This window comes from Vicugna pacos, chromosome 12 (assembly GCF_048564905.1).
Source record: "Vicugna pacos chromosome 12, VicPac4, whole genome shotgun sequence".
Taxonomy (NCBI): domain Eukaryota; kingdom Metazoa; phylum Chordata; class Mammalia; order Artiodactyla; family Camelidae; genus Vicugna; species Vicugna pacos.
The window spans coordinates 17,240,248-17,261,742 of record NC_132998.1 but is presented as its reverse complement, the minus strand read 5'-3'; the positions used below and the strand labels follow the sequence as shown (position 1 = coordinate 17,261,742).

At 39.0% G+C, this 21,495-nt stretch overlaps 1 long non-coding RNA gene across 2 annotated transcripts in view; it reads left to right on the top strand.

The window, feature by feature from the left end:
• LOC140700429 (uncharacterized) overlaps positions 1 to 21,495 on the top strand; it is a 98,290-nt gene that overhangs the window by 54,419 nt on the left and 22,376 nt on the right. Inside the window, exon 3 of one of the 2 annotated variants that reach the window (XR_012078818.1) lies at positions 20,100 to 20,509. The exons of the other annotated variant lie outside the window; for it this stretch is intronic. This is a non-coding gene — a long non-coding RNA (uncharacterized lncRNA). Of the gene's footprint in view, positions 1 to 20,099; positions 20,510 to 21,495 lie in introns of those variants that run through there. 2 annotated transcript variants of the gene reach the window in all.

Below are 21,495 nucleotides of genomic sequence, written 5' to 3'. Positions count from 1 at the left end.
AACAAACACATGATGAGTTGCCAAATGAGTGCTATAAAAATATTTTAGGGTGATGTATGTTCAAAGGAGTGAGCAATAGCTGTTGGATGGGTGGTCAGGAACACTTATAAATTTTTTTAGAGAAAGTATAACTTGACCTGTTCCTTGAAGAATGGGAAGATTTAACAGAGAGATTACATTTTCCTACAAAGAGAAAATCCCACATAACGTACTTGGACTCTATCAAGAGTCCAAAACCAGACCAAAGGAGGTAGAATTCAATGCAGAAGAAAACCATGTCTTTACCTCTACACCCATACTATTATTTCTTGACTATTATTCTTTAAAATGGAAAAAAACAGATTTATTAAACACATAAGTCACATACTGATTCAGACAGTCATGATACATGCTCATGAGGGATTTTAATGTATTTAGAAATCTCAGAAAAATAAAGTCATTGTTTTGATTAATATCTATAGGACAGAGCACCTACCTCACATTAGGGAAAGTTAGAGTAAGATTCTTAGAAAAAGTAGCATCTAAACTAAAACTTTAGTAAAGGCTGAGTAGAAGTTAGTAAAGATTCTGAAATGAGAAAAGGCATATTGGTGACTCAAAAGGTCAAAATGGTAATAGCACGATACTGATAAGAATAGAAAGGGCAGCAGATGAGTTTAAACTGTAGATAGGAAAAAAAAAAAACACACCAAGACCTTCGAACAGCTATCCTCTAAGAGCGTGAGCTTCTGGGGCTCCCGGAGACATTTTTCAGAGAGTCCATGAAGTCAAACAATTCTTTTGAGAATGCTAATAGACCATGTGCCTTTAAAAGCTCATTTTCTCATGAGTGTACAGTGGAGTTTTCCACTCTGCATTTGGAAGATCTACATAAAAGAATGGACCAATATGTTCCAAATAACAAGTCACAATGATACAAAAATCATCCATGAAAAATACGTTCAAGGTGTAGACAGGCCAATGTAACAGACTACAGAAAAGTTCACAATTATGGTTTCAGGTCCATATGGCAACTAATCTTAAGAAACGACCACTTTTTGAAGTTTGATGTGGTATAAAAGAAAGCTATTCACAATGATGTGAAATGGCCATTTAAAGACTCCTCCTTTCTCCACCTGAGCGAGACCAAATTTTCTTCATATCCTGCAACCAAAATCACAGATCACAATAGATTTAATAAAGATACAGATAAGAGAGCTCCACTCTATTAAGCTAGATCTTTAAAAGATGTTCAAATGTGTAAAACAGCTTTACTCTCATGATTACAGTTGATCCTTAAACAACGTGAGGGTCAATCCCTGGTCTAATTTATAATCAGCCCTCTGTATCTGTAGTTCTTCTGCATCCACATAGTCAGCCAACTGTGGACCGTGTAGTACTATAGTATTACTACTGAAAAATATCCATGTGCAAGTGGACCTGTGCAATACAAACCTGCATTGTTCAAGGGTCAACTGTAACTTTGGGGGGAATATAGTCATTCTGCATAATAAAATATTTATTACTGTTATTGTTTAAATATTAAAATAAAATTAATAAATTTTTTTCTATTTTAATTTCTAGTATAATATATAGAGAAAGATATAACCCACATAAGCTCTTAAGGGTTCTTAATAATTTTTAAGAGTGCCAAGGCGTTCTGCAACCAAAAATTTGAGAATGGTGGCCACAGACTGTGTCATGGGGATTCTGTTTCTCATCTCTTTGAGTTCTCTTCTTTTCTTGATCCTGTGTGCTTGGTGAACATTCAGTAAACCCTCTGTATATGCGTGGAGTCACTTCACTCCCATTCACTCAGTGTTTCCAGCTGCCCATTGTTGTAAGCCTGAATGAGTAAATGGAGCTTGCTTTCACATCACTACTGCTTCTTTGTGTCCTGAATCCTCGTTTCCCATCGATGAGGTGTCAGAAGTAATGGCCGCTATTAAGACAATTTAAAAGAACCGTGTAAGGATCAATAAGCAAAGGATCAAATTCACAAATGTGTCGACCTCTCTGCGAAGCGCTCTGTCTTGATAAAAAAAACTTGAAATTGACTGGGGAGTGTGTTGTTTCCCCTGTGGTTTCGAGTGTTTTGCATTATAAGAGGTAACACTTTAAGACCTGAAAAACATGAAGACTATTTAAAGGCAGCAAAAGTTATGACTTGTTCTCCAACTCTGAACCAAATACTTGTGGGAAAGATAATAATGACTAATCCCTTATCGTTAGAAGAAAAAAAAAATTCTGATTTCTTTCTTTGCTTTGAAGTTTCTGATTATTGCTGGCTGTTTGCCTCACATTTTGATCTTTGGATAAGGATGCTGTCCCCAGGCTCCTTCGCTTCTGAGGTCCACCAGGAAAATCTTTCTGAAGACTTTCACCAGGATTTTATATTTAACACTTAGCAGTGAAGCGATTTCAGGAAACGTGTAATCATCCACTCAGATGCAAAGCTCTCTGAGCCTCTGCAGGGAGGGGGCCTGGACACGGAATAGAGGGGTGCTGGAGGCAAGAAGTGACAGCTGGAACCACAGCTGGTAGTGACAGCTACCTCTCACCTCTCTCTCGAGCTGCAGCATTAGTGTCCTTCCAGGCTCCGGCCTCCCTGCAGTGGGCTGCTTCAATGGAGGCATCAGGCTGCCCTTGGAAAGAGAGCAGACCTCTCTTAGGAACTGGACTGAGACCATCCTATTGTTTTCAGTTATAAATGTTGGCACTTTGAACTCCATGTTATCAGTAAAAGGGAATCTTTTCAAGTCAAAAGCTAGCATCTGCCAAATTTTGATTTCAAAGAAAACTTTCTCATTCTTTTCAAATTGTATTATTTTACAATGTTTGCTTCTTTCAGACTGAATTAAAATCAAGCTTAGAAGAAAGGGATTTTTATGTTTCTAGCGTATTGGCATTTGCTTGTCAAAATTCTTTTCAAGTGATGTACACAGCAATCTTCCCCAAATTATCTTTTTCTGCTTGCTTTTATTTATAAAAGAGTGGTATGTTTGTATTAATGCTATACATTAATGTTAATATGTTAATGTTATACAGTTTAGTTTTTTCCTAATCCTTTGAAAAATGGATTAAGCTTTGTGAAAGTCAATCCTTTAACAGCTAAAAAAATTATGGACGATTATATAGAAATACATGAGTGCCCTCTCTTGTTCACTTCAAAGTAAAGCAGTTTTAGTAATCAAAGGAGTTTTTTTCTTTAGTGGCAAGAAACCAAATCAGCCAACTCCAACGATACAGACTAAGTTATTTGTCTTCCTTCTTTGAAAATTTGGCGTATAAATAAATATTTCATTGAGAAGAATTTATTGGAGGATAATGAATTTTAAAATGAACACAGCTTTTTTTTACAAGCTAAAATGATAACCTTTATAACACAACATTGATACCAGTTTTAATACGAAATTTTTTACTCTCAGAGGGTACAATGACTTCAAGTAAACCTAGCTTTTAAAATGAGTTTCATGTTCATTTTGACTGAAACGATTGCCCTGTAAGCAAGTTCTAATTTCTCAGAGAGTTAAATCTATAAATAATACTATTCTGGTTTTCACTTTTTTAAAACAACTGAAGGGAAAGCAACACAAAGATACCTATTGTTTGGAGCCAATAATTTCTCGTAGTGCTGCTCAGTGACGGAGCTGCACAAAAGGACATACTATGGTGCTATTAATTGTAAAGCACATCTACTTGCCATTTCTATAGCCCTACTATTTTCCTCAAGAGGTTATTGAACCAGACAAAATGTATGTAAGTCTTTGCACTTGTTATAAGAGGCCAAATTGGGGTAGAAATTTCAGCATAGAAAGAGCTTAGATCGGAAGAAATACAGCGCTACGCTCAGTGAGGATAATGAGGGATGCTTTGCTGGGTGTCAGGAACCGCATGCCATTTCAGCTGCAGACCCTCGAAGGTTGTGCGTGAGTAAGAAAGCACTGGGCTCTGCGTGGGTGCCTCCTGGAAGCTCAGACGAGGTACTCTTCCCCATAAATCCATCACATCCTGTGTAAAACATTTCCCGGAGGCATGAAGGGAAGTTATGTTTATGAGAGGGGTTTCTGCCAGAGCAACACAGGTTCCCAGATCTCAGAATCTAGACCCTCAGTTCTCATCACTCACCCTCCCAGGGTTTTACACCCTAGTCCAGTGTGCTGATTGCCGCGTGAGGTGTATGAGGGCTACTCTCGCTGCAAACGTTGCGGCGACTTCCGCCAGCTGGTAGGGAGACTGCCGGGAATCGGGTGCGTCCACACTGAAGGCAGGAAGGGGGTCTCCCAGTGGGTGGCTGAAGCCCTTTGCAGTGTCTAGGTTCACATGTTCAAGGCAGAGCTGATGTTCATTTCCTTTTCCCTCTGTTGGAATAATTTCCATACCCCAATTCACTAAAGTCTCCTAGTACTGTAAGATCTAGAGCATCGGTCACTAGAGGTGACCTCATGTTGTGCCTTATTGGAAACATCCATACAGTAGCCAGGGGTAGCTTCACACCTATAAAGTGGACTCTATTACCATCACCATTTTTACCCAGTGATTTCACCCATGGCAGTGGCTAAATTTACTAGATGGAGCTAGATTTTGAACCCGGGGGGCCCATTTCCAGAGTCTATGCTGTACCTTACGAGAGCCCTTCTCACACACGAAATCGTACCTAGTTTTCAAGGCTCTGTTTGCAAACTGCATTCCCTCCGAAGCTTCTTGCTTCTCTTAGATGATCATAATCCCTCTTCTGAACTGCCACAACATGGTCTTTACTCTTTCTCTAATGTCAACTTGCTGGTGGTGCTTTTATTTGTCTGCTTATGGTTTTTATCTCCAAATAAACTGTAAGGTCATCAGGGTGGCATCCATATAGAATTAATTTTTATAGAAAAGAGCATTTACAAATTTGTTGGTAATTCATCAAACAGTATTTTATGTAAAGCTGGCAGACTTAAAAGCTCTCAACAATGTATTCATTTATTCTCCTAATACTGAATGAGATCCAAATGCTATGGTGGATCTCAATAAACACCTTACCTATCTCTAGGGGTACAGTGATAAGTCAAACTGAAGACAAAGTTTTATGAAATAACTAATGAATTAAATGTGATAAGTTTTCTAGTCACAAGTTTTCAATTAATGCAAAGCCTTGTTATTAATGGTCAGTTATTAACAGAAGAGTAATAACTTACTGATCTACTTTACACTGTTATTGACAGAATAACTCAGAGACTACCCACTGCATGTGAGGAGCTTTCTGGGGAGCACTTCAGTATAAAACTTAGAGGCAGGCATTATAGGCAGAAAAAGGCAACAAGTCATTTCTACAACAGCAATGGGCCAGTGGTGCAGAGTATAAAATTTTCTGATGTTTGAATGTAGGTAGCCACTTGGAATGAGCTTCAGACAATACTGCCAAAAAAAAAAAAAAAAAAAAGACAGAAACACACAGGGAAGTGGAGTTCCTAACAAGAAAATGTGAGCCAGTTCTATTTTGTAAATAAGTTCATTTGTGCCTTTTTTTTTAGATTCCACATATAAGCGATATCATATGGTATTTTTCTTTCTCTTTCTGACTTACTTCACTTAGAATGAGGATCTCCAGGTCCATCCACGTTGCTGCAAATGGCATTATTTTATTCTTTTTTATGGCTGAGTAATATTCCTTTGTGTGTGTGTGTGTGTGTGTGTGTGTGTGTACCACAACTTCTTCATCTAGTCATCTGTCGATGAACATTTGGTTTGTTTCCATGTCTTGGCTATTGTAAATAGTGCTTCTGTGAACATTGGGATGCATGTCTCTTCAAATTACATTTTTCTCCAGATATATGCCCAGGAGTGGACTCAGATGTAGAGAACAAACTTACAGTTACCAGGCGGGTAAAAGAGAGTGGTAAGGGATAAATTGGGAGTCTGAAATTTGCACCTCTTGGGGAGTGATGGAAATGTTAGCAATCTTGATTTTGGTGGTAGTTTCATAGGTGCACACTTCTATCAAAATTCATCAAATTGTACATCTGAAATATGTGTAGTTTACCATATAGAAATTATACCCCAATAAAGTTGTAAAAAAAAAAAAAAGAAAACACACACACACACAAAGATCCAGTTCTGTTTCATTCATCAAATATCCTCCCCATGAGTTCAGCTTGACTGGGAAATGTGAAATTTATCTAATATCATTACTTTCTGGGATAATTCTTTTTTCTGAAAAATTCTCTTAAGGTGCTGTTCAGACTTGACCCTGTTTATCACATAAAATTAAACCAAACAGCCTCAAGGTGTTTTGACCCCAGATGATTTGGAAAAGGGCAGTCTGGAGTCCATGAGAACGTGCAGCTACATTGAGTTGACTGGGATTGTGTTTGGTGCACCACTTTGATTTCCCCTACTTGGCCCATCTCAACAGATAACTTCTAGCAAATTCAAATTTGCAAAACAAATCAAATAATCTGACAGCTTGCGAGGGTGGGAAAGGATGTTGGCTCATTCCCTAAAGACTTATCTCATAGCAAGGCCATATATTATACGAAAAAGAAATATAATTCAACATTTCTCTGCCAGAAAAGGCAGCCAAAATTTTTATATTGTTCCAGGAAGAAAACGATCTTTCTGCAATTTCCATTTACTCCTTCCTTACCCAGAGCAGGGCTTTACTCTTTTGGAGATGGAAATGGCATTGCAACATTTGCAGGAAGTGAGCTTTTAGGTACAAAGACATTTCACTGCACAAAACTCCAGCCTCTCTCCTTTTTCTCAGATGAAACCTACTGTTGTCTTTAACTTCTCTGCTCTCGGTTTTGGCTTCCTGGTTACCTACATCATCTGTTTCTCTGTCTTGTCTGACCCTTCACCATAACACTGTGGCGTTCATTGTAATAACGTGTGGGCCAGAATGAGCTCACACTGATTATCATAGAGTGTGTAATTCCACAGGAATTTTATTATAATTGAGCAATAGTTCTTGGATACCTCCATAAAAAATTTCTCTGGAAAGCAAATTACGGTAGAGTATTTCCCCAAGGCTCTTAATAACATTATCTATTTTTAGGAATTCCCTCTCCGTGTTGGTGCTCTAAGCTAATTAGCTCAATAAGCTTGACAAGAAAAAGGAAGAAAGAGGCAGAGCTGTTTAAGTTATTTTTAGTCTAAAGCTGGGTTTATGACTAGTGATGTGTCCCTACTGTGCCACCCTAGAGCATTCAGAATAATCGGAGTAGAGTAAGAGAGGAAACTTAATTGAAAACCAACAATCTGCTAAATACGTTTCGCCATCATTTTGCCCAACCCCCAACTCTCTTTGTAAGCATTTATTTCTCCTGTTCAGTAGCTTACTGTGTATCGTTTTCTTGCTTGCTTCACGCTGGATAGTTTGCAGAAAAGGATGGCTATTCAGGTAGGTCTCAGGGTAGCGAGAAAAAAGGAATTAATATTTATTTGGTCCTATATAGATAAATAACATGTGCTTTCCACATATACTCTTTTCTTCCCCTTAATGGAGGCACTGAGGATTGAACCCAGGACCTCGTGCATGCCAAGTGCGTGCTCTACCCCCCACCCCCGACACATATACTCTTACTGAATGCTCATAACTAAGCCATGAGTTGCTTAATACTGCCGTTTATAATTGGACAACTGAGTCCTCATGAGGATAATATATCTCAATCAATTGTTAATAGCTTTTACCTGTTTAAATGCTACGATTCCAAGCAGAGACTTATGCAATTGAAACTGTCTCTTCTTCACTCTGCCGTCCCCTCAAATCACTCCACTGCACACCTACACAAAAAGGCACACACTTAGAAAACTGTATACCTACACCACAAGGCTCAGGAAAGGCTTTCATTCTAAAATGGAAGTGCAGTTAGGCATCTCAGTTAGTAACCCTTAATAGACACTTTAGCCATCGGTACGACTAACTAGTGAACCGCCCTAAATGGCGTTTCTTCACCCTCTAGGGTTAGGCGCTGTCCCCTTAGCTGTCCCTACCCCTCCCACAGCACCCATTCTAGGACGAGTTGTCACAGCCATGTTTGATGATTTTACCTCTGGATTCTGATAATAAATCACTTGGAGCAGTGACTTCGGTAACTCCCTGCACACAGTGTGAGCCCGGCTGATGACAGAGCAGGACACGTGCTTTTTCCCTTTGTTCATATCGCTGTTTGCCGGCAATCCAATGAACTCTTTCTTTCCTCATTAGTTTTCTGCTCGGCAGTTCATCAACTTCGTCTCTTTCAGACTAAACAGATCAAACACCTCTAGGTCTTAGTCGGGAGACAACAAAGTTAGATCGTTTTGGAAGCAGTTGAAAACAGCTCACAAGGACTCTCTCCTGGGCTTTGGGGGAAACTAAAATATGTTAATTTTTCTTTCGAATTGGCTGGCTGGATTCGTCCTTCCCTTCTAGCATGACAGTAAAGTGTATTTTTTTTTTTTAATCAACAGCATGCTGGTGTTTAGATAAAGCAGGGCAATCACAGTCAGGCTTTTCTGTTCCTGGATGAAGTCAAGCAAAACACTAGGTTTTGTCAGCACGGCTTTTTCTCCGCCAAGATGGTCCCCAGCTTGGTTCTACATCAATGTTATTAAACTCCACATTAAACAGCCTGTGTATGTGGGTACTGAGCCCAGAAGTGCCTGACAGCTAATGAATAAACATATACTTTATTTCTAGCACAGCTTTTTTAGGGGTATGGTGCCTGAATACTTTTGGCAAAAAGACCCATTTATTTTGTTTAAAAAACACATCCGCTCATACGGAAAAGCAAGTAACCCAGGCAGGGTGTCACTCCAACTCCTGAGTTTATAAACAGGTGACTCTCTGGCAATTTTGCCTGAAGGACGTCAAAGGGACACAGCCCTGTTAGGTGCAGAGAAAAAGTGGCTGCTGTATTTCCAGCTCCTACCCGACCCTCAAGAGCCTGGTGTCACTTACCCATTTCAGGCCCTCTCCACAGCACTTATCTCTTTTTCAAAAAGGACTTGTGAATACGAAGTTCAAAGAGCTTTCCAAAGCACAGCCAGATTAGCCCTTATGTGGAAAGAGAAATAAGGTGAAAAAAAAAATTCTAACAATGACAGCAGGTATACCCAAAATAGAATTTGGAGCTGGATTTTTATTCCTTCTGTGTGTGTGTGTGTGTGTATGTATGTGTGTGTGTGTGTGTTTATCCTTATTTTGTATTTGATGTACAATGTAAATATAATGTATTTACATTGTTTTACTGCTGTATGTATGTACACATGCCCAGATTGAAGGATTTACCTTCTTTTAGCATCATAGTGAAATGCACGGTTATTTATTGCTTTTTTTGTTTCATTACTGATGAATTTATTATCCACATTTCCATAATTTATCAGGCCATTGATAGCTAAGAATATTAGCACAGAAAAAGCTACCTACTCTAAATGTACAGCACCAAGTTCATACATTCAAAGACTGTATATACAGGGAACTATATTCAATGTCTTATAACAACCTATAGTGAAAAAGAACATGAAAACGAATATATGTATGTATATGGATGACTAGGACATTGTGCTGCACACCAGAAAGTGACGCATTGTAACTGACTATACTTCAATTAAAACAATTTTTTTAATTTTAAAAAATTTAAAAAATACAAATAACAGTTAAAAAACTGTGTATATAGAACTAATAAAACTAGATGAGCAAATGAGGTATATATACATATGGAATTTTTCAAAAACAAAGGTTACTTCTAACCACACCATAATGCCTCCTGGTTTACCAAAGTGAAAGGGGCTCCTTTGCTAACGACCACTTTTATGGATGGCTGACACTCGCGTCACCCACCAAATCCAATGAAGCATTTGAGAGCTGACGCCCCGTTACAACACGGACATGCGCAGAAGGAATCCCAGGCGGTCATGGCTGGTGCCTGTTCCGCGGACAGTGGGCTGGGCGCATCTTCGCATCCGCACCTTGGCCCTGGAACAGTGACTAACAACCAGCCAGTCAGCCAGGGGCTGAGCCTCTTGATGAACTCTGTGCTTTAGAACAAAGCCATCATTCTAAGGGGTAGTTCAGTGTGTTCTAATGAACTGAAAGAAGGCAGAAAGGAAAGGCAGAGAGATACAGGCGCTCTGCTGGAAAGCAGGGTCATTAAAAATAATGAGCAGACTTTCACTTCCTTCTTTTTATTAACTTTCTGCAAAGGACAACCCGACACTATTTTTTAGCACAGTCTCCACTTATACTAATATCCGTTAGCAGATGGTTAAAAGTTTTCCCACAACATGCCCCCAGAATACTCAGAATCACCCTGGAGAACACTTGGGGTCTTTTCCTTTCCTTTTTTTTCACTTTGTACATTTGGAAATTGACTTTTCCAATAACTGCCTCTAAACTAAACAAAAACGTGCCATCCATCGTCACCTCTAGACTAAGCAAAAGGAGCACTTGTGGGGAGAGTTGACGATGCAAAGCAAGAGCAAAGGAAAAAACTTTAGATACTCATCCTAAAATACAAAGTTCTCCCTCCACTTGCCCCCGCAGCACTGATTCACGTCCCAGAATCTCTAGGAGCGGTTTCAGCACTTAACTGTGGGCACAGCTTTGCATTCGGAATTCTGATCGGAGAAGAAAGAGAAGGCCGAATGAACTGGACGGTTGGTAAAAGGCGAGAATTTTAGTCTTGAAGAGATTTCTAGGATGAATTATGAAATTAACTGCTCTGAGTTGATACTTTGTTCCCTTGGAGAACGGCTGCCTTAGTGCCAAGTAACAGAACTGAACACTGAACTTTTTCCCTCATCGTTAATAACGTAAGGCCAGTTTTTGATCAAAGGGAAGGAAGTACCATAGCTAAGACCCAGGGAAATTATTGGCTTGACCAAAAGTCTCTGTGATCTGTGGATGCAAGTGACTCAGGCTTCTATTAATCAGAGAGCAAGAGAGGAAGTCGTATTTGAGCACCTATGATATGTCAGGCACATGTCGGGAACTTTATTCACACTATTTCACTTAGTCCACACACAAACCCCATTTTTATCCACGGCATTTTTGTCCATGAGTGATATGTAGAAAGTTAGGGTCCATTCATTCACTCATTCATTTGACCAATATTTGTTGCACAATAGTGATGTTCCAGGCATGCTGCTAGCTGCTGGGGCTGCAGAGATAAACTAGACAGACACCGTGCTCGCCTTTTCAGAGCTCCTCGTTCAGTGGGGAAGACAGATGTTGCAGAAGTATTGACAGGGCTGATGAGCATTAGAGAAGAGTCAACAGGTGCTTATCGTGTAGAGAAAATAGGGAGATTGTTTATTCAACCATTCAGCACATGATTATTGAGAGCCCACGAGATACACTAACTTCGAAGTCTACAGCTTGAGAAACCAAGGAATACTTTTCTGGGAGTGTTCACATTTGTGTTCATACTTGGAAAGATGGCTCGTTGAACTCTGTTGTAACTGAATGACTGAATTTTAAAATTGAATTTGAATAGTGATATAAAGGATTAGTAGCTGCCATATCTGACAGTAGTAATTATAGATAATGCCCATGTGGCTGAAAGTATCTTAAATTGCCCCCTCTATCATCATCTTGGGGAAATTGGGGTATGAATCAGTCTAGCAAGCTTAAAGGAATTTGTTTCTGCTGGAGTTATATTCGGGCTCCTATAATATTTAAGAGCTTTGTATTTCTGGAGTGGCTGTAAGGAAGATACAAGGTAGCTGTAAGAAACCAAATCCAATCTAGACTCCAATGAGAGCTAATCCCAAATAGACCTGTATTAGTTCACAAACCAGAAAAGTTCTCTGGGGCTAGTCAATCTAGAGATAACCCAGCACTGAGCCATTTCAGCTAAGAGCAGACTCCCACATTTGTCTGCAACCCCTCAAATATGATGGGTCCCAGGCCCTGCTACAGCCCCAGTTAGAGCAAGAGATGAAGGAGAAAATTAACCTCTAATTATCCCAGTTATGTTCAGGAGAAGAGGATTCAAATCCCCTCTCCAGCAGGGTCTAAGCAGTGACTGTAGGAAACATCACACTTGTAGACACACACACACACACACACACACACACACACACACATGCCTTTGGGTCTTGGTGTCTCTAGCAGGCTTGGTGACCATATGTGCCTGACACTGCTATTTTGTTAAGAGTTCTCATCAGGGAATGAAGTAAGACAAAGGATGATTTAAACCTAAGTAGAAATGGAACTGAAATTGCTCTAGATCCTTTTGCCAAAGCACCTAATTTATCACTGAGCACGTTTTAAATAAAGAAATGCAATCCATCAAGCAATAAATAAAATTAGTCTTTTCAGATATTTAATTATTCATGATGAAATGTATTACATTGCATAAGCTCCCATATTTGGTGGGTCTCTTGGCCTCGGAGACGTACTCTTTCAGCTCCAGGCTATTTTTTTAAGTAACATACAGTCTGATAGACTTCATGTTTCCTCTTGGAGGGTATGGCTTGACTGATTTTCTTTGTCTCTGCTTTGGATCTGCTGGACGCTACCTCCTTAACCATCCACTTGTCCTCGTACCCCCTCACTATGAGATGATGTCCCGTGCTTCTGACGTCACTGCACCTCATTACTCACCCGGGCCAATGCTGACAGACTGCTGCCTCCAGGCCTGCCGTGGGACCTGGCAGCCACAGCAGGAAGCAACAGGAATTAGCGTCGCAATTACGTCTCACTTTACTCTTAAGGGAAGGAAAGGAATCAGACCATTAAAAATATGATACACATTGTATTTTAATATGCTTGCTAGCTGCCAATTATCCCCTCAGATTTGGTCTTATGCAAGTGCTATTCAAAAGAAAATTGGCTTGGGGCATGACTGACCTCAGAGCGTTTCATGAAGTAATAAAAGCTTCCATTTATTGAAAGCCAATCATGTGCTAAGGCATTTATTACATACATTTACTGTTATATTCCGTTTTCACAGCAACCAGTGAGATAGAAAAAGTTAGTCCTGGTTTTCAAGTGAAGATACACAACATCTATGAGTCTAAACTAGTCTTAGTTCACACAGTTTGGAAGTCACAAACCCATCTAACTCCCGTGGTCTGCTCTGTTCCCACTTGGCCGTTCTCTTTCCTGTGATTAAGGTCCAGGAAGAGAGAGAGGGAGAGAGAGAAAGAAAAAGAAAGAGAGATGGGAATTGAGGGGGTGGGAGGGAGAGAAGAGGAAGAATGCCAAGTTGTCTTACTTTATCGGGTTAGCAGAAAGTGATAAAGTGTTTGTCTTTCAATAAATGTCCCTTACCTTTGCCTCATAGAATACTAGACACAAATGCAGTATTTACTGAATGAAGTTAAGGTTTTAAAAAATCTGTTCTCAAAACACTCATTTGGAATTTATTTTTCAATGTGCATTACATGCAAACATTGTATTAAGCACTGGGACACCGGGGAGAACAAGAAAGAAAAGGTCCTGCCTTTGAAGGCTTACAGTCTGGCGGAGAAGACAGGAGAAATGAGCACGCAGTGAACAACATAAATTCCAGGTGGCGCAGAGGGAATGTGAGTGAGCAGAGCAAGGTTATGTGACCTGAGGCTCCAGGGTGACTGTGAGGAGCAGAAGCACTGGTTTAGGCTGAGGTGTCAGGAAGTGCTCACTTTGGACAAAGAGCTGAATGTCAACAAGGAACCATCAAGGTCTCGAGAAGAGGGTACCAAGCAAAGGGAACATTCTATTGCACGGACCATAAGGAAGGGGAGGAATCGAGGATGCTTCCTGAAGTTTGGTTTCAGCACCTGGATAGGACATCAATAATTTACTGACACTGATGTGGGGGCAAATCAAGAGTTTTATTCAATTTCCCAAAGGCATTTCTATAATGCTTCCTTGTGAGCTTTTTTTTTTTTTCTGAATCAGGTAGACCTGAAATAAAATGTCTTAATCCTGGTGATTTTATCTGAAGATTTTATATATTTAGTGAACTCATCAAATACCTCCATTTTGAAACACACATGTCAAGAAATGTTTATAATTATTCTTTTAAAATTAGCTTAATTTGATAGAAGCCATTCTGACAGGTGTGAGGTGATATCTCATTGTGGTTTTGATTTGCATTTCCCTGATTATTAGTGATGCTGAGCATCTTTTTATATCTGTTGGCCATCTCTGTGTTCTCTTTGGAGAAATGTCTATTCAGATCCTCTGCCCATTCTAATCAGCTTATTTGTTTTTTGTTATTAAGCTATATGAGTTCTTTATATATTTTCAGTATTAACCCTTTATTGGATATATGATTTGCAAATATCTTCTCCTGTTCAGTGGGTTTTGTGGATAGTTTTCAAAAATAACAAGTGTTGGAGAAGTTGAGGAGAAAAGGAAACCTTCTTATGATGTTGGTGGAAATGTAAAGTGGTACAGCCACTATGGAAAAAAAAATATGGAGGTTCTTCAAAAAATTAAAAATAGAACCACCATACAATCCAGCTGTTCCACTCTGAGCATTTATCTGAAAAAAAAAGTTTAATTCAAAATGATATATGCATCCCAACGTTTGTGGCAGCATTATTTACAATAGTCAAGATATGGAAACATCCACTGATGGATGAATGGATAAAGAAGATGTGGTATATATACACAGTGGAATGCTATTCAGCCATAAAAGGAGGAAATTTTGCCACAACATGGATGGACCTTGAGGATCTTATGCAAGTGAAATAAGTTAGTTGGAAAAAGATGAACACCATATGATTTCACTTATATATGGACTTTGAAAAACAAAGCAAGTGAACAAAACTAAACTAAACTCAAAGATACAGAGAACCAATTGGAGGTTATCAAAGGGTAGGGGAGGTAGAGAAGTGGGTCAAAAGACAAGAGAGTCAGTTGTACAAATGTCAACAAGACTTCTTGTGATGATCACCTTGTATGCATACAAATATCAAATTGTCACACTGTATATCTGAAACTAATATACCAATGTTGCCTCAGTTTTAAAAAAATAATAAATAAATAACAATAAAACTAGCTCTATTTTACAGATTTTAATAAAGGAAGTGTCTTTTCTCCTTTTTCGGACTCTCTAAAGTATTTTAAACTACTCAATTGTACTCGTGAACATATTTTTAAAAGAAAGCTTGTGTTAAGTCAAAATTCAATTTTTCTGTTTGATCTACTCAAGAGCGCATGAAAGGTCATAAAAAAAATCTTATTTTTTCATGCTCCAGCCATTCTTGGACTTGTTCTTGAAGAAGATTAATAAAATCATTTATATATGCAGTGATTTTACTTAAAAAGTCAGTTCTGTAAGAAACAATATCCCAGTGACATGCTACAAAGGTGGTGAGAAGAAAGAGAATCCTCTCTTCTGTGTGGGGAAAGGTGTCAAATCTCTTAACTCAGCCTTGGGAGAAAAAGCATCTTCCTAGCAGGCAAACGTCAGGGTTGCGGGAAGGACACTGTGGGCCAACAGAGACATGAAAGCTTGACTCTTTTTGAGAACATAATTTGCCACGTGACTGGACGATTTAACATTCTCAGGTATATGCCCCTTAAAAGAAAAAAAGATCATTTAATGGCCATGAGATCCGACCCATCTTGTGTTTTTTTGTTCAGTTTTATCAAAGTCCCTTTGCTCTCCAAGTTTCAGGAGTACTTCAGAACATCAGACATGATACCAGAATCTTAAAGGTGGATTGACTTTTAACGTTCTTATGTGTGAACTTTAAACTATTTCAAAGAATCTAGTTAATACTTTTAAACTTGATCATCTGCCTATTTGGAGAGAGATTCATTTGTTTGTCAGAGTATTGGCATTTGGCTGAGATTTTTATTCTTTAATTAGATATTTTAGTATTATTATGCAGCATGATGCTCTACAAATAAATCATTTTAACATAAATGCCTTGTTATTGAAACTTTTCATGTACTGGGAGTAAGTAAAAAAGCACATTCAGATACAACTGAATTAAAGTGTATCTTAACTAATTTCTTGACCTAATGATTTCATTCCGATAAGACACTTGGAGTACTGATTTCATTTAAAGATAATTATAAAATCAAAATAATTTAAAATTGGAAGCTTGTATAACTTGGTCTGGTTCTGCTGACTAGTAATTATAATAATTAAAAGTATATATTTGTTAATGACAGTGGTCTAGATAAATTCTATTTCCCCTTCTAGACCTAGATTTAGCTGGTAGCCATTGTTTATAGAGTTTGGTGATTTTTCTGGTTATCCTAATTGTGAAAGGAGAGGATGAAAATTACTAAAAAGAAAATCTCCTACTGATAGACTATGCAAATGAAACCTCAAGCAAGTGGATCTATTCTTTTGTGCTATTAATCAGTTGATTAAACTCTCCTAAGGCGCACGCTGACATGGCCGACCCCACCTTTCAAGTCTCCAAAGAATCATTTATGTTGCCAGTAATGTAACCAAGATCACAAAGGCATATTCTCTGCATTTAGTTTTAAAAGCCTGGAGGCTTTTAGTTATCTTTGCAAAGACCCCAAATTATAGCCTATCTATAATACTGTTTGTAATAATTTTATTAGAATCCTGGAGCAACACGTCGGGTAATTGAACCGCTCCGCAAAGCACTACAACAATAGATGAGCTTTCCAGACAACGGTTGGTTCTAAGGGAGAAAACCTGCTGGAAGAGAAAAAGAAGGGAGAACTTCAAGTTTTGTTTGTTTTCTTTTGTAACTTGGCTTTTCTGCATTCCTTTTTCGAAGATGCCATTTGTACATACAAATCACTTCAGTTTATTTTTAAAACCCACACACAGAGATCTTGTTTTGTTGCGGTTCACCCTAGTCCGCAGGGGCCCAAGCCTCCCATTGTGAGAGGAAGTGAAGGCTGGCTGGGGCTCTCAGAAGCCTCTGTGTACATGTGGTTCCTTTGATCCCAGGCTCGCAATTGCTGTGCTTCAGCCCCAAGCTGATTTCCAAAGGTAGCCTACTGGGAAAATCCTCGGTGTCTAACTCAAGGTACATTAAAGAGGCTGGTCCCACACACGAAGCAAAGTTTGCATTTATATTAACGAGCAGAAGGACAGAGTCACTTTTCCCTTCATCTGAGGCACCTTCCGTTGTGGCGGTGCGCTGTATTGCCCGTGTCTTCCTACACCTGGGTGAGCCAGCGCACTTTGACAAAGCACGGCAACACATCAAGACGCATCAGATCCCAAGGCTTCCAGATGATTTTTGTCTTTCAAGGTGCATATACCTGGAGCAGGTTAAATGATCCAGTCATGTGGCAGACATGCTCTGTTGGTAGCTCCTGCTTGTGTGCCTGCCCTGGTCCGGAATGCCCTTCCCCGAGCCCTAACCCTTGCTTGCTAAGGAAATGCCTCCTCTTCCAAGACTGGACTAAGGCTGTGCTCCAATTTGTTTCCTTTCTTCCAAAAGTAAAGGATCATCTTCCTTCTCACTACAGTATAGCAAATATTACAGGATAGTGTCACAGATTAGCAACCTGACCTCCAGGTTAGATTAGACTAAATTCCATGAAAGTGGACGCCTTCTTGCCAGGCTTGCATCCCCTGTGCACAGCAGGTGGTAGATCTGAAAAGGTGTTTGATGAGTTGAGAAAGCATCATCTGACCACGTATTCGAATTTGGGCTCAGAAAACTGGATCACTCTACAGCTGGTTCTAATGTCTTCTGATGATGATACGTTTTCCGACACTTACTACTGTCAAGAGAGTACAAATTTGTCTGCCAGAATGGAGAACTGAACCACTTCAGAACTGCAGCTGTTTCTCAGAAACAGAAGCGGAAACTAATAACTAAAAAAAAGTGAACTAGGAAAGAAAGGAATAATATTACCAGACAAAAGAGAGTAATGTGAATTTTTGAATTGATGTATAGTCAGTTACAGTGTGTCAGTTTCTGGTGTACAACATAAAGTTTCAGTCATACATATACAGACATATATTCGTTTTCATATCCTTTTAAATTATAGGTTACTACAAGATATTGGATATAGTTTCCTGTGCTATACAGTATACACTTGTTTATTTTATGTATAGTAGTTAATATTTGATTTTTTTTGTTAAATTCACTATCAACTCTTCATTGTCATTTTTAGAATATTTTGTGAGGCTAAGAGATTTCCCCACCCTCCTTTATTCCTTTTTGTACACTGCGTCTACAAATTGTCTGCAAACTGGTGAAGTTTTGAGTTATTTGTGAGAGATCATTCCATCTTTCTTTCAGAAATATATTTTCAAAACCTGTGTGAGACACTGCTGTCCCTGTGCATGCTCTAATGCCTATAATTACATGCAATTCAACAGTTAACAACTGGAAATAAAAATTCAATATAGAGATCAACTGAAAATCCAAAAGAATTAAACCCCTCATTTTCCAAATGAACTAAGATAATGTGGTATTGTTTACCGAGTGATAGAATTTGTAGTGCCAATAATTCATCAAATCGTTCTAATAGATCTTATACCATTTCTTGAATTTTAGGAAGGACAGGTGTGCTCTTTGTTCAATGCTATTGTCATCTGTTAAAAGATATCCCTATCTGAACTACAGTTGAACATAGAAAATCTGATTTTCCCTCATTCAGTTGAAGCTATTAGGTTCAATCTGGTCATTTGCTGCTGCCAGCAAGAAGCAGGGCATGCTGTGTCAAGAGCCAAACAGCCTGCATCTTGACCCCCACCAGCATCACTGTGATCACTACTGTCTGCCCCGTCACGTGCCTTAGCACGCTCATCAGTGCTGGACCACTCCTGAGCAGGAGATGAGCGCTGCAGATGCTGCTGTCAGCGTCCATCTCAGTCCACTCTGCACCTGCAGGCACCACTCCCAGGCCTCATTATGCATCTTATTAGGTGACACATGGGCCCAAGACCTTAAATCATTCACCATCTGGCACGGGGGCCCTGTATTTCAATATTGTAATGGCTAGCGTGTTTGTAGTGGTGCTCACCAGCTGAATATCAGATCTGCCCGGGAGGCTCTCGTCTTCATAGATAACTAAATGGTGAACGTCTAACTCCTTTAAATTAGCCAAGTCATCATCTAGAGCCTGCATCATAATTTCTAGGAACTGGGCGTTGACACTCAGGAACGTGAAGTGAGAAAGCGAAATAGACAAATACTTACACTGTTCAATTTTCATGAATCAAATAAAGATGAGCATTTATCAAGGACTGGCTATATTTTATCTCATTCAATCCTTATCGCAACTGTGTTTTGAGGAGTTGACGGTAATCATTTTACAGGTGGGTAAACTGAAGCTCGGAAGAGTTAACCAAATTGCCCCAAAACTAGTACCCTGGAAGTGAAACGGCAGAATTCAAATCTTCATGGTATGTCTTCAGAGTCTGTACTTTTAACCACCCTTGATACTGTCTTCCTATTAAATAAATGATTGATGTATTTTTCTCTAAATGACCCGCCGGTATAGTGAAATGAACAGAACTTTGATTGAATCCTGGTCTCATCACTTGCTGGTTGAACACTTAGCAAAACTATTTTGTCACTGTAAACAAAATTGACGTTTACAGTCAATTTTCTCACCTTTAAACCGGAAGGAGTAAAATCTTCCTTGAAGCAGTTATTATGAGAACTCCACAATATAATAAGAATAAAATGATCTCCGTTAGACCTGGAACATCGTAAGTCTTTAATGAATATCAGTTCTTCACTCTAAAGCACTTCTCCTTAGCACAGCGAAGGCAATGACAATGGCTGGTTCATTGTTACAACGAAGACAATCATATTCACCGACTATGGCGTGTGTAACCCTCCTCACAATGCGGCATGCACCCTTCTCAATCTTTACTTAGATGAGTTCATTCAATCTCAGCTACCTTAAACATACATGAGATTGTATTATTTTTGGCCCCATGTTACAGGTGTGGGAACAGGAGCAAAAGATTCAGGTAACTTGCCCCAGGTCAGCCACAGAGAGCAAGCCGCGGAGCCTGGATTTTCACCCACGCAGCCTGGCTTCAGAGTTTATGCTCCTGGCCGCTCTGTCCATTCTTAGGACTTACTAGGGTTTCAATAAACAGTTATAGGAGAAATGTATAATTCCTGAAATTCCACAATTATTATTTCTTTTGTTAGCGTTGAGCCTTCTGATCCCTAAGTGAGGTGAAATCCAGTGGTAGACCATTGTCAATTTTTTGTCTTTGCTCTTATGTATTTGTTTACAGGTCCTATAAGGATAACAGAGTTGGATAGGAGACAGAAAATTGCAGACGCCAACAAATATGACTAAGGAAGAGATCCAGTTAAGAAGTTATAAAGTCAAGACTCCAAATTTGAGTTCCACATTTTCAGCAAATGGATAAAATAAAGCACGAATCAGAAGATAATTCAATTGCAACACATCTTTTGGCCTAGATTATCTCCAGAATGCATCAACTACAATCAATAATTTTTAAAATCTTGTATACATCTCTTAGGAAAAGGAAATCTCTGGTAAAAAAACATTTTTTAGCGTTGCTAGTTTGCCCTTCAATGTATCAAGAGCGTAGAATTTGTTTGTGCTTTATGTACAAGTAGACCATCTGGAAACTGTTAACCTCCAACACTAACACTTAGTTCTTCCTAAAAATAAAAGCCCATTGTTTCATAGGATTATTTAATCTCTATTATTTCTTTTGAGAATTTACACAAAATGTGTAAGTCCAAACCAAACCTCTAAACATCTTCAATGATTTTTAAAGAAATAAAGCTTCCTTGGTTAGAATTATTTTCTCTCCTTTACTGATAATATCAGTGGAATAACTCCATGCAATGAATTTGCTCCTGTTATTTTTTTCACATTTACTGCACGGTGAAATCGTGAACCTGACAAATGGGACGTAGTTTAACTATATTATCCTTCACGGTGGTAAGAATTCCCTTTAGACCCGAGAGGTTGCCTAATTGACCAAAGTCACATAATTAGTAATTTCTGAAGCTGAGAGTCTTTTCAAGAGTCATCAATCCAATGCCTGTGGTATTAACCTCTTCATGTACAGCCAAGTATCAGACTATATAAGAAGTGTTTTGTGGAAAATGGAAAGATCTGAAGACTGTCAAGTCCCTGACATACTAATAACCTGAAAGGTGGCCTACATCAGTTTTTAAAGCAAGAGTTCTTTAGGAGAGATGCAGGAAGTACTGTCTCTGCCTGTCTCACTTTGAACTCCTGGGTGAAGAATGATCATTTTGCACTTGTTTGAGAATTAACAAGCAAGAAACCAGGTACAACTTATTTTGAGCTTAAGAAATGCTCTCAAGTGGGGAATTCAGTCATTTAGAAAGACAATAAACTGCAACTTAAGATGGTAAGTTCTAGAGTCAGACAGTCCTGGGTTAAGTCTTCCCACTATTTTTATTCAATCTCCTCTTAAATGTCCTCATCTTTAAAGGGCTGCTTTAAAGATAAAACGAAGTAACACATGCAGAGCACTTAAGGCAGTGCCTGGTCAAAACACCTCCCCCAGATCTCCCATTTGCCAGCTCTATCACCTGGGCAATTTACTTACTTTGCTGTGCCTCAATTTTAATTCTTACATAAAAATAGGAAATAGGATACAAATTTTGAAGGTTTGTTACAGG